Source organism: Schistocerca nitens, chromosome 3 (genome assembly GCF_023898315.1).
Source record: "Schistocerca nitens isolate TAMUIC-IGC-003100 chromosome 3, iqSchNite1.1, whole genome shotgun sequence".
In the NCBI taxonomy this organism is placed as follows: Eukaryota; Metazoa; Arthropoda; class Insecta; order Orthoptera; family Acrididae; genus Schistocerca; species Schistocerca nitens.
This window is the reverse complement of record NC_064616.1, coordinates 601,502,300-601,520,378: the sequence shown is the minus strand read 5'-3', so window position 1 is coordinate 601,520,378 and position 18,079 is coordinate 601,502,300. Positions and strand designations below refer to the sequence as shown.

Genomic DNA, 18,079 nt, shown 5'->3' with positions numbered 1-18,079 from the left:
GAACTAAAAATGTGTTGCACTGCTTCAGTATCTCCCTTCGATATAGAGTGATGCCTTCCTGCTGAACCAATAGGAACTGGAGCACTTACAATCTTCAAAACATTGTAAACAGGAAGTGAGCACTAATGGCATTGCTGCCGTCCTTCACCTGGAAACCTATATCCAGCAGCTGGTCCACGTGGTAGCATAAAGTTCACTACAGTATCGTTTAACTAATAACTGGTGTCTACAATTTCTGCAATCCACCAGTCACACACACACACACACACACACACACACACACACACACACACACACACACACACCGTCTCAGGTTGTGCATTTGAAAATTATCCTGCTGTTTCTGAGGTGGTGGCCGAACAAACAAAATTTCTTCTTTCTCGCTCTTTAATGTGCATGCAATATGAGTTCGCCCATCACTTTGAGTCGAAAAATGTGTTGTCTGCATTCCTATCACAGCTGTAGTTAGTTTGGAACATTCTTCTTTTTCTTCCGCTCACAGAATTCTTTGATTTCCTCTTTGGGCAAAAGAATGAGGGCTGTGGATGTGTAAAATTTCACGACTCTCGTAAATGCCTCAGCATTCTGAATCACAGCTGTATTTGGTCTGTAAAGAGTATGTTTTGTAGCACAGTGCTTCAGCAGGCCGCCTACACCATCACGAGACCCCTTCCCATGACCAGTAGCACTGTATACCCAGGCAGTTGGCACAAGCGACTTACTCAATTCAGACAGCTGGTAACGATTTTTAAAATGACTAGGAGCACCATCAGAAATAATGATGATCTCTGCCTCTTTTTGCAGTTGAAGAATTTTGCACATTGCTAGCAAAGCATGTGCTGAGTCACGTCTTGTGTCATCATTTATAACAGCAACACTTGTGGTCTTGTTTTGAAAGTATGATACTCCTGTAAAAATTGAAACCCGCTCATTGCTCCAATGATACCGTTGTACTTCTTGTGGGAGAATTACAGACCAGTTCTCAGCAAAATCACAGTGAAGCACTAAACATAGTTCGTCAGCCTGTACACAACCTGTCAACTTGTGCAATGTGGTGTTGTTGCAATGTCTTCAGATGCTAATGTGTTACTGCTTTCACTGACCATTTACCAAGTTCATCAATGAAACTGTCAAAGACAACAGTTTACTTAATTAGTTTATTTTCCTCCCATGTTGGATATGTAATTTATGCAGAGTTCTCTGATATGCCTTCCAGGCCAAGGGTCTGTAAAGACAGTCCTCCATTTCCATGGCAGTCACCACATTCTTGGAACAAACAAACCTCTCGCTTTACATCACAGAGTACTAAAGGCATCACACACCCAACCAAGGTGTCATATGACATGTGCTCCAGTAAGTTCCTCAAAGTTACCACACAAAGTTCATAATTCGAGCAGTACACACATCTACCGTCATCCCTAGGTCTTAGTGCATAAAATTTTGATCTTCCAATATGTGAAGTTGTATAGTTGCTCTTATAAACTACAGAAGTTTCTTTAATACTGCGAGTCATGTACCTCTTCACTTTCACACCTTTTTGACCTTCAACTGTTACAGTTATAGTGTCTTTTTTGCTGGCACTCGAACGAGAACAGTCCCATTTATCTTCCAGATAAAATGACTGCACTGTTTGAACTGGAGCTGCTTCTACAGGATGACCATAATACGGATCAGGTCTCCCAAAGACTACTTTTACAACCCTCACATTTCTTGATTTGCTATCATCTACTTTGATACTGATGAACGTAGTTCAAAATTGTTTTCTTTGAAAATGTCTGTGGAATAATAGTTAAAACTCGTACCTTTTCACTGTACAATGCACAAAATTCAACAGGTGAGTCGATATTTGTGAAAAATTCCTGGCACGAGGTGTAAGAAGACTGAATTTCTACTTTGAAGAGTGTGGTCAGTTTTGCTGTAGTGTATTCATCCATAGCTTCAGTAATTTCTCTGTGCTTTCTTGATGCATAGAGCTTATGACTCGACTTCACTGACCATGGTTTCTTCACAGGACTAACATCTACCTCTGTAGTTGACTAATTCGGGGTATTTAATTCTTCCTCTACTGATGCAAAATCTACATCATCTGCACCATAGGAGGCTTCACCTTGTTCAAATATTATCATTGTTGTTATTCTGTCAAAACATTTAGAACACAAAAAGTCATCACTAGAAACCTCTTCACTTTGAAACAGAGTCTTCAAATTAGAACACTTATGCCCAACTTAAACAAAGTCTGTTTTTTTGTTTGTCTTATATATCACTCTTTTATTGATATGCAAATAGTCAGCACCCTTTACTCTCTTGTGGCCCCAGTCAGAAGACATTTCAAATACACAAAACACACTGCAACTGTGCCAAGTGGCAAATTCCTCGCGAAAACAAAGAACTCACTGGATGGTCTCAGATTTCTTAGAAGCCTCTTCAGTAGACAAATCAGCACTGAACAACTACCATATAGAAACCCGGAATGAACTAAAACGACAAAGAAACTGACAAGAAACTACAACAAAGTGTACAAAATATCTGCAACAATGAATGTGAAAAGAAATAAATGCAACAAAGACAATAGAAATGAACACTGTAACAAATAAACTAGTAAGAAGCAATTTTAGTGAAGACATATTACCCTTGAAAGTTAAAAAAATGATTGTTTAAAAATAAAACCTGCCCGACTTAAAAGTGGAAGCTCTCCTTTACACAGAATATAGTACTACATGGTACTGATCAACAGAAAAAATGTAACTTTTCTCGATTGGAATTTTGAGAAAAAAAAATTATATAAAAAAAATTGAAAAGGTGACAGTAAAAGTACTTTGACAGGTATGTCCAAACAGAGGATACCATTGTAATCATTAAGCAATCATCTTTCAAATAAAAAGAACTCTAACAAAATATCTAGAACTGTTAGAGAGATACAGCATTTTAAAATTTTGTTACGAAATTCACATCTTCAAAATGGTGTTCGCAGTGTCATCTTTGGTGGCCCATATCTGGGGGCAGGAATTTTTTTTTTTTTTTTTTTTTTTGAGAAAACAAAAATTGTGTCTCTCTTACTTACTCCAGATTTTAACATAGTCTAATTTCATTAACATCTGAGACTATTAAGGTAACCCCCTGCCTGAAGTGATACAGGTAAGTCCTTACACAAAATGAAACTACAATGAAAAATGCAAGTCAGATTTTTGAGTTGAACTTAAACATGCTTATAAATGTACTATAACATGATAGAGACACCATACACTTCCACCCATACTCAAATCTCCAGACAAATTCAGGCAAAGAAGTAATGTTTTGTCTTAAGAACATGATAACATGTAAAACAACAAAACCTTGTTCAGGTAGACAAATGAGTTGTTAGTTAATAATACACTCTATTCCTTACCGTGTGACAACTGAATTACTTAACAGAATCTAGTAAGTAGTTTACGTATCTTTCTCTATTATTGGTTTCATTTTAAGTAAGGTGCCGTTGGTCATGGACACACTGGGAAACATTAAAACACAATGCTACATTGAGGAACAAGAGAAGTGGTGCCTGAGGGGAACATTAGTTTTTTTCCCACCCCTTGTGGTCCGTCTTCTGTAGATGCCCACACCAACACAAAGCCTTGTCCTTAGCTCAGGCCCGTGACATCATAATGAAACAGTTATCCTCAAACAAATCTCTGTATTTGTAATATGTGGCAGTCACTATGTAATTTCTGAAAATGCTTGTGTTGATCGATTGAAACATGTAAAAATAAAGAAAATGTTACATGCGACTTGTGGCTGCTGTACAATTTTCAATGCCTATCACTTTTTACGTGGCAACACTGAACTGTAATCACACATTTGACTTGTGTTTATCAATGGAGTTACAGCCAATACCACACAACAGTACTGTGTTTATCACTTTTCTCCCAGAGTGAACCAAAACCGTGAAGTTGTTCTCTACTACGTCTTTTGCTCTAATAACCTATCCAACATGACAAGTTGCAAAATTCACTCCACTCTCATTACAGTTTTGAGCATAAGGTACAGTATGTAGCGAACATGGCACTGTATACCATCAGCAAATAATTCACATGAAACACACTATCATATGTATCTATAAAAATACCACATGCACAGGGACATGTTGTTTTTAACAGCATGTGAGGGGGCACATATGGTCAGATGGATGAACAGTACAGGAAGAGCCTAGAATAATAGGGCAGTGTCAAAATGAAGCTAGGGGAAGTTTACATTGTATACAATGGTACAGGACAGAGGGAGTATGTTAATTAAACAGTGTTGAGGCTGCTCAAGGAGAATGGCTGCTCTGGGGGATACTGGATTGTGGAAGTAGGACCAGAGTGCGATTTGCAGGGGGGGAAAGGGGGGATTTCCCCCCCTCTGCATCAGACCATCCCCTCTTCTGGTTTTAGTTTATGCGTCCCAACCTGGGATGTTTATTTCCCACAACTGGAGTAAAACTTTACATATAATTTAAATTTGTGGAGCTGAACACTGAAAGTTTTTAATAGGTCTTACTATTAATACTATTAATATGTTTCAGTTTTCTATCATCAGAGTGAGTACAGCTTTTCACAAATGTGCCTCTACTTTTTGAATTCCCCTCGTTTACCTATATGTAGATGATTTTGTAAATAAGCTTTACCTATAATGTACTTTTAAAGATATAACAAGGGATGGCTTTTCTGATAGTGCATATGCGTCAATAGCGAGTTTCGGCATTAACATCTATTTATAAATAGCTGTTTAACGCTGCGTAACGCTGCGGTCCAAGCTAGTAACATATATAATTCTACTAACCCCCTAAGACATCCCCCCCCACTGGTAAAAGCACAAATCGCACCCTGAGTAGGACCATAAACTTAAGTGAGAGGAAGAAGGAATTATGAAGCAGGTGTGGTGGGGGGGGGGGGGGAGGCAAAACACACACACACACACACACACACACACACACACACACACACACACACACACACACAGAGAGAGAGAGAGAGAGAGAGAGAGAGAGAGAGAGAGAGAGAGAGAGAGAGAGACTAGCAGACACTGATGCCCCACTCTCTTTTACATTCGCCCCTCTCTCTCTGTACAATTCAAGTTTGAAGGCTAAGGTTACTGACCTCACAACACTATAATTTTGATAGCAAATGACTTTAAATATTGTAACAATTATTTGGAGTGAACTTAAAATCTGTAAGATCTATAACATGGAGGGGGTGGAGGCTGTGAGTCAAGATTAACGAGCAAAATCTCCTCTTCCATGTCTTCACGCATTGCTACATAAATGAAACGCATTGTTAATGTGGGTGTTGCCAATACAGCAACAACTTATTGGTTATCAACAACTGTCCCACCTTCAAGACCCCCCCCCCCCCCCTTCGCCACCAGATACTCCTAGCCATACCAACATACACACAATTGTTTTAGAACCTTACAAGTCATCTTTGTATCCATAAACTTCAAAATTTTCTTTCTAATAATAATGTTTTGTAAATATATTCCCTACTCTGTGTGTGTGCGTGCGCCATAACAACATTGAGGAGATATCGAAATAAGCACAAAGTATTTAATTCAAGCCGGTTTCACTGCCCTGACTACAATGTGCATGGCCACTGCTTTATACAAGAAACTTTCCAGAGCTGACACTTTTAAGACCTCACTGTGTTCCAAGAGTCTAGGACTTATCCCTATATGTTTCAGTGATCCGAGAGCAAACATACCTGTGTCACTATTTTCTACACACTGATTACCATATATTATTTGACACACACTCATGTGTTTAGAAAAGGACAGAATATAATGATTTAACCTCCCAGTTGCTGCACAAACATTCCGGCCCCATTCCATATGTGGCTAACTCACTATGGCCCTCTGCTAATGCTGTGGGTTTCTGCCATGTGACCAGACACCCATCTACTACAGTCACTGACTACTGAGACCAAGACAATAGCTCTGGACGCAGCTAAGCTTCCGTCAGCCAAACCTCATTCTCAATTCAGATCTTTCTGTCACAGTGCAACATCAGATTTTCCACTCACTCTCATGCAGCCACAGACACACCATGTGGCAATGCACTTTGTATCCCAGACACTCATCGCAAGGTACTGGGGCTCTCCCACGCAACCCCTCTCTTGCAAAGCAGCTCGGCATGTAAAACAAGGCATTTATGCCAGAAGGCATTCCCTCCTACCAGCAAGGGTGTGTGCCCACATGTGTACTAATAAAAAAGTTTCAAGCTCCTGCCTTTCATGGCCAGAATGATCACATAACTGTGTTGTGTTTGATATCTTTGAGTCATGCCCTGGCCATTTCTACCACGAGACACATTAAATTCCACACCTTTTGTCAACAAAAATTGTGTCTGTGCCAGTGAATGGGACATGTGAAGAGCTTTTATTTTTGGGGTGAGTCAGCAAGGGCACTATTCTTACTGTGCCACTCTTATATTTAATTTTATCGAATCAGCAAGAGACTTTTGTTAAGGACAATTAAATTTTAAGATCATTCAGTGTTTCCTGTTGTAATTTAATTACCTGAATAAACCTGTTGTTTCTCTTAACCCCTAGTGAAAATTATTTATTATGCAGTACCCAACATGCCTGTCCTCACACCCTCAACTTAGCTAAATTTCTGTGATTATTTTGTGAAGTCAGGTAGAGATACTCTCCTAAGAGGTTATTAGTGGCAGTTGAAGTGAGGCCAGGGAAGGATACCAGCAATTTATTTTTCCAAAAGGTAACTTCAACAGGCCATTTATACTACATCCAGTATGCCACTCAACTGTCAACCGGATATCTGCTTCCACCTGTGATGTAATGATAATATGGAATGTGCAAACAAGAAGAAAACAGAACACTGCCAATATTTTTTGTGTCTAGGTTGTGGAGAGAGACTATCCTGCAGCATAGCCCAAGGTAGTGGTTGGTTATAACTAAACTGACAGTGTTCCAAATGCTGCAGTGTGGGCTCAATACTTCACATGATGTTGAAACACTGTAGGTAATTTATTAATCAGTGTACTTGCGGAGTACTCTAAAAAAATAATAGCTCCACTTTCTGCCACCAGGTGAAAATATGTCTCTCTAAAAAGTCAGAATAATGTGGTATCCTGACTCAGCCACATGCTCCAACCGTAACATGACAGTTGCTCACAGCACATCCGGTGTAATCAAGGTCGTACACTATCCTGCAGATCTGGAAGCACCTGGATACATCTCTGATAGACATAATCTTTGAGATATCCCCACAACCAGAAGTCAATTGGATTTAGGTCAGGGGATTATGAAATTGTCTAGAGAGATATGGTTGTTACTGGAGGTTTCTTGGAGCAAATCTTTCACATGGCAAACAACATGTGATATCGCCCCATGTTGCATGAAAATATTTATGTGGACACAGTTACTTTCTCGCAAAGCTAGAATCACGTGCTGCACAAGGAGGTCATCAAGGTGTGCAGATGTCACTGTACACCTAACAGGCCCACAAGGTGACATCTTCTCAAAGAAAAATGGACTGAGAATGAAAGAGCTGGTGAAAACACACCACACAGTTTCATTAGCTGAGGGCAGTCGATGTTCCTGGGCAACATGCGCTGGAGTAGAACTCCACAGGTGACAGTTCTATGTATTCACGGCACTGTGTAGAGTACAATGCGCCTCGTCTGTTTAAAGAATATTTGAACCGGCCATATGTCATCAATTGCTACGCATGCCAAAAAATGAAGGGCAAAGTCGCGGTGTTGTAGCGTAACTTGGAGCTTCATTTCACGTACATTCTAAATCTTATAGGGGTATCCACATAAAATGCACCACAAAATCTTTTGAACTGTTGACCAGGGGACAGACAATACCCATCACACAGCTCAAGCACTGGTTTCGGAATATGGGGCATGTGCTGGACAGTCGCCTATTGCTATAGCAACTTCAACAACTGCCATGGGAATAGGCCACCTCCCTCTCCCTGCTGTACCATCTAATTTGCCTGTTTCTTCAAGTATGTTGATCATATTCCTTAGACCGTTTCTGTCAGCAATATTCCAGCAACGCAATGCTGCTGTTCTGATAAACTAACTTCACCAGCAGTACACACACCTCCTTTTCATAGTTATCACTTTTTGTATGGAAAATTTTAACCTTCTTAACCATTTGTATTAACATCCACTTCACCAAACAAATCAAAAAGCACTGCCAAGCAAAGCAGGAAACATCTCACATACTGACTGGTTGCAGCACCATATTTTCACCTGGTGGCAGAGAGTGGAACAATTGTCTTTTTCAGCGTACTCTGCATGTGCATCGATTAATGAACATACCTGCAATGCTTCAGCATCCTGTGATGTATACGGCCCACACTGCAGCACTGTGAACACTGTCAGTTTAATTATAACCATCCAGTATGTTAGGTGGAAAGGTGACAGTTCAGATGAACTTTGAGAACTGCCATGAACCTGTTAGCCAGTGCTTTCGATCCTGTGGATGCCTGGAAATTGGAGTCGTCAATGTCACACTGGCAAGGCTTCTTCCGAGTTGAGAACCCAACCATCAAAGCTCTGAGCTTCAATCCTGCTTGGGTCATCTGGCACAAACTGAATCCAATCAAGTGTAGGACAGGGAGAACAGCAGCTACTCTCTACAGCTGGGGACAGTGATACTCTCCTAGTTGCAGCGATGTGGTGCAGAAGGTGCCATATACCATCCAGGATTGCCCTCACATTCTTTTTTCAGATTCCTGTATAAACTAGGTTGATGGAAGTGGGGGTGGGGGGTGGGGGGGGGGCGAAGGGAGGGGTATAAGGGATCAAACCACGAGGTCATTAGTGCCTCGATCCAATCGATTCAAGAGTTGTGCATTCAAAAGTAGAGACATCCACCGAGGATGTTTTCTGATCTAGATGGGAGATTCATAACAGTAAAAGCTTGAAGGCTAAAAATGTTATGGATATCTTTTGTACTGTCAATAATAAAATCAAGATGAAGAGAAAGGGAAGTCAGCAGGTGTGTTTCCCCAGGGCTCTGCATGCGAGAAGAAACGTCTCATCCACAGCTGTTGCACCCTTGATCCATTCCAGTCAAGAAGATCCACTATTCAACAGAGTGTAACACCTAGAATAGAACAGAGGCAAACTGAATCTAGAAGCAACTGAAACAGGGTAAATGAAGGATGAAATAGTATGGTTGGTGACACCCCCCCCCCCCCCCCCCCATAGCTAGCATACAGTGGGAAACATCCCATTCCCAGCAACCCTGCCCCTGCTCCTGCTCCAGAGGTAGATTAAAACCTTATAACTGAGAATAAAAACCACTTTCACAAAGACAACTGAGAACCAAGTCAAACGCCCGTGAATCGTCCACCAATAGTAGAGGAAATGAGTAGGCATTAAACCAAGATATGAGCTACTGTCTGAAAGGCTCCACAACCATAATATAGTGTAAGTGTGTGTGTGTGTGTGTGTGTGTGTGTGTGTGTGTGAGAGAGAGAGAGAGAGAGAGAGAGAGAGAGAGAGAGAGAGAGAGAGAGAGAGAGAAAAGGGGGGGTGGGCTGCCCTCGTTAAACAAAATACAACTGTGGGTTAACCTGATATGAACAATTTAGAGATGACAGAGGACTGCAGATTCCTTCAGGAGAAGTGCAAGGAAGAGCATCATGCTGCAGTAGTCTCCTTGATTGTGCTGAGTTGATTAGACAGTGTAGTAAGCCACCAGATGCTGTTCCATTTTCGAATGAGCAGATCTCATGTGCTCCCATAAATCCGTACCTGGGATCGGCAAACTCAACGGGGAGCATGGAAGTGCTCCTCGAGGCAAATAGTAAGCCAGTTCATTCCCCATTATACCCACATGATTTGGGACCCACAGAAAGACAACTGTGTACGCAGCATGATGAATGTCAGTGAGGTCATGAATAGCAAGGATCAAAGGTTGCCTAGAATAGCATGTCAGTAGCCTGAAGATTGCTCATTGGGTTGTACACACTAAAACACAGTCAAGGGTGGCCTGTTTAATAAAATGGAGGGTTTTGCTAATGGCTTGTCAGCTCTGCCATAAACACACTACAGATTTTTGGCAGTGAATGGTGTTCCACACTGTCAGGAGATGTAAAAGCATATCCTGTCTGATCCACAGTTTTAGAGCCATTTGTGTTAAAGATGATAGCACCCTGGATCTCTGAACTGGATGTATCAGATGCTGAAAGGTCATGGGGCAACCTTTTGGACCTTGGAAGAGATTGGTCCTAATCTGTGGCCTGGGCACAATCCAAGGGAGGGGAGGGGGGGGGGGTGTTTGGGGAAGGAGACCAGACAGCGAGGTCATCGGTCTCATCGGATTAGGGAAGGACGGGGAAGGAAGTCTGCCGTGCCCTTTGAAAGGAGCCATCCCGGCATTTGCCTGGAGCGATTTAGGGAAATCACGGAAAACCTAATCCAAGGGAGGAGTGCGCAAGAAAACACGGGAGCACAGTCCAGTGAGGGGAGATGGAGATCTTCGCACAGGGAAGCAAAAATGTAGTCCAACTGGTAATCCCACCTGAAAGCAAGTATCAGGATGACCCCTCGTATGCGAAGGAATGGCATATATAAGATAATCAGAGATTTGACAAATGGTGACTGCAGAGGAGACCTAGGGCTGGTACCGTCAAATCTGAAGTGGGAAGACCCCCTTTTCAGCAAGGAGACTGTGGGGCTAGCGTGGTGGACTGGGTCTAACAGTTTCAAAGCTGAAGGAGCTGCCAAGCCATAAATCCGGCAACCATAGTCCAGTCAGGACAAAACCAGGGCCAGGTAAAAACGGATAGAAGTAGCATGACCTGCACCAAAAGATGTTTGGGTACGGAAGCAGAGTGTGTTGAGCTTCCTTATGCAGTTAGTCTTCAGGTAATGAATATGGGGGCAGACGAATCAGCTCTTTATCAAAAGAAACCTAAGAAACGGTACTGTGTTACAATGTCCAGGTGCTGGGTAATTGAGTTCCGGGTCAGGATGGGCCATGGTACAACAACAGAAATGCATTACCCACATTTTTGTACGAGAGAATTTGAAAGCATGAGAAAGATCCCATACAGAGGCTAGCCAGATGGCACCTAAGAGCTGGCATTCAGCAGGGGCTACTGAGTGGGAGCTATACCAAATGCAAAAATTATTGACATACAATGCAGGGATGACCAGTGGCCCCACGAAGGTCACTAGCCCATTGATGGGAATGAGGAAGAGGGTGACACTCAACACAGAGCCCTGTGGGACACCGTTCTCTTGGACCTGTGGGGAGCTAAGTTTAGTGCCTACTTTAACCCGGAACAACTGGTGGGACAAAAACTAATGAATAACAATTGGTAGGGGGCCTCTAAAGTCTCAGTCATGAACTGCAAGTAAAGTATGAATGAAATAACTACAATGAGTTGGCTCTAAAGCAACTGAGTGATTGGAAAACATGGACATCGATCTTTGATTTTTCCTTTTTTCTTTAACTGGCTGTTTATATTTCACAGAATTTGGTGTACTGCTGGTGGTTCGCATCTTCCTAACACAATATTTTGACATCATAACTTGGTGTCTTTATAAGGTGTTTCCTGAGACTGGTCGCTTTGCTGACCATGTCCCATATTTATGCCTTGTGTTCACTATGCCGTCCATACCTGCTGTGGCTGTATCTTTCGATGGGCACAGATGCCACAGTGAACACCAGGCACCGCCCAGGCATAAATATGGGACCAGGTCAGCAACGCAACCATTCTCAGGAAACATCCGATGAAAAAAGCGAGTTAAAACTTTGAAATTCGTACTGGGAAGACACGAACCACTGGTCGTACACCCGATTCTGTGAGATGACAACAAATCACCAGGAAAGTCCATGTAGTAAGTTGTTTATGATTGTCCAACAGCAGCAAATGCTAAATAAATTTTCCAAATGGACCATATTTGCATTTGTCTTAATATATTTTAATAGCCCACAGAAAACCTAATCTGGAGTGTTTAATTTTAGTGCCAACTCTCCCAAATCTGGGGGCAAGATCAAAGATTAACTGGTGTAACTAGATTATGGCAAATATGATCTGTTTGTCTTTCATATGAATATAAACATTCCCATGTAAGCTGTCCTTTCCTCCTCCTTGGGCAGAATTTTTCTAGAAACAAATTCAACTCTTTTTCATGATCTCAACAATGAAAGTAAGGTTTCAATGCCTGTAACTAATTATGTTCTGCCATCACAACATAAAGAGACATGGAATGAAATGAGGAATGCACATCAATTACAGCAGTAAGGCCTTGTGGCACTAACCATACTGAAATCATACCTAAAAAGGTTACATATCTGATATACTGAGTATTTGCTTCAATGCTATAGCAACTGTAGCTTGATGGTTGCTACTGGTACAGGAATTGCTACAGCTCCTCACTCTGTAAATTGTTAATGTTATCTTGTCCAGGATTCTTTAACCCTTTGCACTCAGCGACGTAGACACAGAGCATCTCCGTGCGTTCCTATTCATATCACCGCCACCTGGGGCGGCAGCAAGTGCACCACAGAGAACTGCACAAGTCTCTCTGTTGAACCAATGAGGCCACTGACCAACAAATAGGGTATACATTAAACTAGAAAGTGTGCTTTCATTCAAATATATTTACATAAGCATTACAACACAAAGCTTTTCATTGTGTGATATTATTTGAAATTCTTTAGGGTGGACTGTTTTCATCATCATTCGACTTTAATTGTTTACAAATTAAACACGTCTAAATCACTGTCACTCTTGTTTTTCACTTAGACATTCGTCTAAAGGCTCCACAATCTCTTCCTCATGAAGACCTAGCAATTTTGTACCTACTAACTTGAGTGTAATAACTACAAACTCACTCTCAATGTAACTGCTACAGTTCACCCCGCGTTAACCCAAGTTTCTCTAGATAGCCGTACTATGAGAAACTGATGCTTAGTACAGCCAGATTCAAGAAGGCTGCATGTAAAAGCTACAAAAAATCATTCTGGTTGAGGGGGGGGCCTTACACTGGAGTGGAAAACAAAATTCGCAATGACGAGAGGCACTCACCACTGGAGTGCAAAGGGTTGATCACTTCCTCTTAAGAATTATTGTCAATAATATAACTGTGTTTAGATGTTGTAGCATTAGCAGTGTAAGCAACATAAGAAAATTATTTGTGATTTATTTCCAGCTGCACAGAGAGGACGGTACTTCTCACGTTTTTCACATTCCACCAGCAGAAAATAATAACCAAAAATCTTACTATATTTAAACCTCGCACAACACTTTCCACGTGATACATAATTAAGTACTCTCTGTATGAATTTCTCAGACTAACTCTGCTTTTCATCCATGAATAATACAAATTCATTTCTCTCAAACAAGGATCTCTTTTGAAACTAGTTCTATGCTACTGTACAGTTTCAATGAATACAGAGACAGATATTTATCTACTCCATAACCAGTGTTCATCAATTACAAGAAACAGAAGTAATTCACGAGCTGCTGCTGCTACTACTACTACTACTACAACTACTACTACACCAACAACGGTTTTTAACAATAAATTAACAGTCAATTTTTCTACAATAGCACACGATATAACTAGTGTAGTCAGCTCTGCAAATATGTGCGTTTCCATCAGCAAGAGAAGCCACAGACCTTTTCCGTACAGGAACACTCAAAATCTTTCTTGGCAGACAATGTGTCACCTCATATGCTGTACAACCTTCTTCAATGTGCACATCCAATGCACATACAGGCCACCTACTGACTGGAGCCAAAGTTGCCACTATTTGTGCTCCCACCCATTCTCTTGGATCAGTTGAAGCAGAGTCAGGAACTGTAGTGACTTCCTGCTAAGTAGATATTGAACTGATAATTCATTATGTATTCTTTTCTATGCATTCTTTTCTACAGCTATTAACCTCAGAATCCTACCTTGGCAAACAGGCATCTGGGTGTCTGACACAAATTTAATTCTATTAGGGGATGGAGTTATATACAGTCATCACTGTGGCATAATCACGAATCACATCTCTTGTACCTATTAAAACTGAGCGATGTGGCCACGTAACTCAATGTGTGATGAGGAACATCAGCTGTATGTCCATCAGCATGAAGACAGATGGTTGTGAAGTACAAAACCTGTTTCCTGGAAGAAAATAAAAATTTCAATAGTGTTAATTGTATAAAAGATTTTCATGAACATTCACAATTAAATGTACTATTAAGTTCTTCCTACCAATTTCATGAAAACTAAATGTCAAGCTCTCCCCCCCCCCCCCCAAAATCTCTCTCTCTCTCTCTCTCTCTCTCTCTCTCTCTCTCTCTCTCTCTCTCTCTGAGGGGGGGGGGGGGGGAGATTTCTTCCCGACATGTACACTGCCCTGCATGACGTGTACGGCTTGTCTTGTAGTCACTACACATGTGCGTGCACTACACCAACAACGGTTTTTAACAATACACACACACACACACACACACACACACACACACATTCAAGTACAACTCACTCACCCTTGACCATTGTCTCTTCTGGCTGCTGTGGCTGGACTGCAACTGTATGCTAATACCACGTTACTTTGGCACTAGCTCTGATAGTGGCCTGAATTCAGTGATGAACGGAGTCCACAAGTTTCTGAAGGTATAGAAATTCCAGCTGAAGCCACTGACCCAATCAGATCCCATGGAGCTACCAAATTGTGGTGATGTTGATTGTTACCTTTCACCCACTGTTCAATGTAACCCCAGATAATTTCTGTGAGCTTAAGACTATGATTTAGGAGGCCAGTTGAGGTGTTACAGTGTGCCCTCCTCAAACGAGAAAAAACGGCTTGCAGCCCTGATACCAGGGACAATGCTGTCTTTGGGAAACTGAAGATTTCACAGCATACTCATCATGAAAAACACCCTGGTTCATGTTAAAGTAATCTGAATGAGTCTGCCAGTGTCATGGAAATGCAAACCCGAAACATCACAGAAACATCTGACTTCCACTATCTGATAAAAAGTACAAACAGTTGCTGAATTGACCACTAGATATCATAAGAAACAGACCTGCTACTTGAAATGGACCCAGGGATTACTATGTTGTCATTAGAGAACCAGTAACAGCACAATGGAATGGTGAGTACAGCTCAGTGACTTCCAATATGGACTAGTCACTGGATGTCACCTGAATAAGAAATCCATCAGGTACATTTCAGCCCTTCTAAAACTGTCCAAGTTAACTGTTGGTGCTGTGATCGTGAAGTGGGAATGCGAAGAAACAACCACAGCTTACCAAGACCAGGCAGACCTCATGTACTGATGGACAGGGACCATAGAGCATTGTGGAGTGTGGTTAAAAAAAAATGTTAAAGTGATGCTTGAAGGATGTGCTGGATTGTTCTGGCAATTTTAAGTCGCACCTCTGCTTGGTGGCTGGTGCACTTGGGGGCGCTCATCAGAAACTAGTTCCTAGACTGTCGAGGGAGTGCCCTTCGCGAAAAACACGTGGTGCACAGCTGAGGCGAGGAGCTCTGTGTCGACTCGGTGACTTGGTCCAAGTGAGGTCTTCCTGTTCATCACAGAAGTTGTGTGGTGCGGCTTGGACGTAATGGGTCAAAATGTTAATGGTTGGTGTCATGGCCACACCATTAATCTGCAGTTCTTGTACCCCAATTTCAGCATTTGTTTGAATTACCAGTTTTTTCGGAGTGGTATTACGATGGTGTATGGAGTCGCTGACGCAAAAAACAGATAGCCTGTTGCTGAATAAACAGCACTCATTTGCGTTAACTATTTGTTACAGAAAATACCTTACAGTGAAAAGAGGTGCTATTTTGTGTGCAGCAACCAGGACTGGAATTCTGTGGAAGCTTCTGGACAGCAGAGGCTACAGATTAATTATAGACTTTGTGTGGTGGGTTATGTGCACTATCAACAGCTGCGGAATAAGGGCTGTGATGTCTGTGTGTGATGCCATGTGCTAACATGGGAGTGCGGCTCACATCACTTGTTCCAGCATTGTTTCTATTGATTTCATCTTTGCCTCCAGTGCAGCACCAGCATTAGTTTTCACTTCAGAACTTGATAATTTTCTTGTGTGTGTGTGTGTGTGTGTGTGTGTGTGTGTGTGTGTATCTTAACACCCTTTATAGTGTTTCTAAAGTGTTGCATTTTAAAGTTAATTACAACCAAGTTGTGGTCACTACTGATGCCAAGCACTTAAATGTGAATTGCAGAGTAATCATGTAGATGTAGATGATATCAGCACCAGGATACGTTCACTTATTTCTTTAGCTTTTGTTTCACCAGAATAAAATCAGTTTGATTTCTGATGGTCTTCTTGTCATTATCAGCAGGTGATGTCCATGTGCACAGCCTTCTACTAGTAGACATTAATATGGGGTTTGTCTATCCTGCACCTTATGGCTTGAACTCTAATGGGGACACTTTCAGAGGTGTAAATGTCTGTGGTGGAAAGGCAGTCAATTCTTCCTCGAGAGCCAAAGTCAGAGATGGTATCGGCAGTGTTGTCAGACGCTGGGGTCCGGAGGAAAGCCAATATTCTAACTCGTCCCAAAGGTGCTACATTGGGTTCAAATCACGACTCTGGCCAGGCCAGCTAATTTCAGGAATGTTACTGTCCACAAACCATTGTCTCGCAGATGCTGCTTTATGACAGGGTGCATTTTCATTGGGGGGGGGGGGGTATTAATGTTTCCTTCACTACATGAGTCATATTCTACAAACTTTGGGATGAGACAAATTAATGTGACAAAGAAAAAATATTGGCTCTAGTTTCTGTGATATACAGTAGGTGGAAGATTGGTTGGTTTGTGGGATTGAAAGGGACCAGACTGCTAGGCCATCGGTCCTTTTTCCAAAAACTTCAAACACCCACAAAAAACAAAAACGAACAATGGAGATTACAAGAGAAGACACAGCACAAGAAAGACTCAGACAGAGACCAGACAAAAGGAATTAAAATCACACAGAGAGTGATAATGGTTGGCCAACCAGAGAGAGAAAAAAGGAAAAGCTAACCACCAAGAAACACACTAAAAAAAACCAGTCTAAAATCGTAGGCAAAAAAAAAACCTTACATCAAGTGATAAAAGCCCCCTGCCCGAATGAAACGCAAAACTAAGCCTACCATGGCAGTGTCATGTGTTAAAAGGGCAGGGACCGTATCAGGCAGCTCGAACGTCTGCCTGAGCGCAGTTAAAAGGGGACAGGCCAACAGAATGTGGACCACCGTCAAAGCCGATCCGCAGTGACATAGAGGTGGGTCCTCACAGCGCAATAACTGGCTGTGCGTCATCCGGGTGTGGCCAATGCGCAGCCGGCAGAGAACAACAGACTCCTTCTGAGAGACCCTCAAGGAGGAGCGCCACGCACTGGTAGCCTCCTTGATGACCCGAAGTTTGTTGGGTGAAGGCATGGAGCGCCATTCTTCACCCCAGGTGCGAAGTACCTTCTGCCGCAAAACGGAACTGAGGTCACTCTCCAGAAGGCCAATCGATAAGGCTGGTGCACCGACAGCCTGTTTGGCCAGCACGTCAACACGTTAATTTCCTAAGATGCCGCCATGACCCGGTGTCCCCACAAAGACCACAGAGCGGCCGCAATGGGCAAGAGTATAGAGGGACTCCTGTATAGCCATCACCAGATGAGAGTGAGGGAAACACTGGTCGATAGCTCATAAACCGCTCAGGGAGTCACTACAGATAATGAAGGACTCACCTGAGCAGGAGCGGATGTACTCTACGGCACGAAAGATGGAGACCCGCTCGGCAGTGAAAACGCTGCAGCCAGCCGGCAATGAGTGTTGTTCATAATGATCCCCTAGAGTGAGAGCATAACCGCCACAACCGGCAACCGTCGAACCATCAGTATAGACCACGTCAGAGCCCTGAAACGCGGCAATGATTGGAAAAAAAAAAAAAAAAAAAAAAAAAAAAAAAAAAAAAGGCGGCAGCAGAAGGCCGCAGGAGGGACCGAGTCCTTCAGGCTCTGTGCCAAATCAAGCCAAAGGCATGGGCGGGGCACACACGACAGGGCTGTACACAGAGGGGTGCAGAAAAGAGGTGGAAGAGGGAAGAGCTCTGACGCGAACTGCGAT

The 18,079-nt window shown here is 42.3% G+C and overlaps 1 protein-coding gene across 1 annotated transcript in view; it reads right to left on the bottom strand.

Annotated features, from left to right (window-relative positions):
- LOC126248527 (nonsense-mediated mRNA decay factor SMG7-like) overlaps window positions 1–18,079 on the bottom strand; it is a 194,137-nt gene that overhangs the window by 134,168 nt on the left and 41,890 nt on the right. Inside the window, exons 4-5 of the mRNA XM_049949581.1 lie at window positions 13,909–14,122; window positions 13,630–13,826 (exon numbers count right to left, since the gene is read on the bottom strand). The gene's annotated coding sequence lies outside the window, so the exon portion shown is untranslated. The remainder of the gene's footprint in view (window positions 1–13,629; window positions 13,827–13,908; window positions 14,123–18,079) is intronic.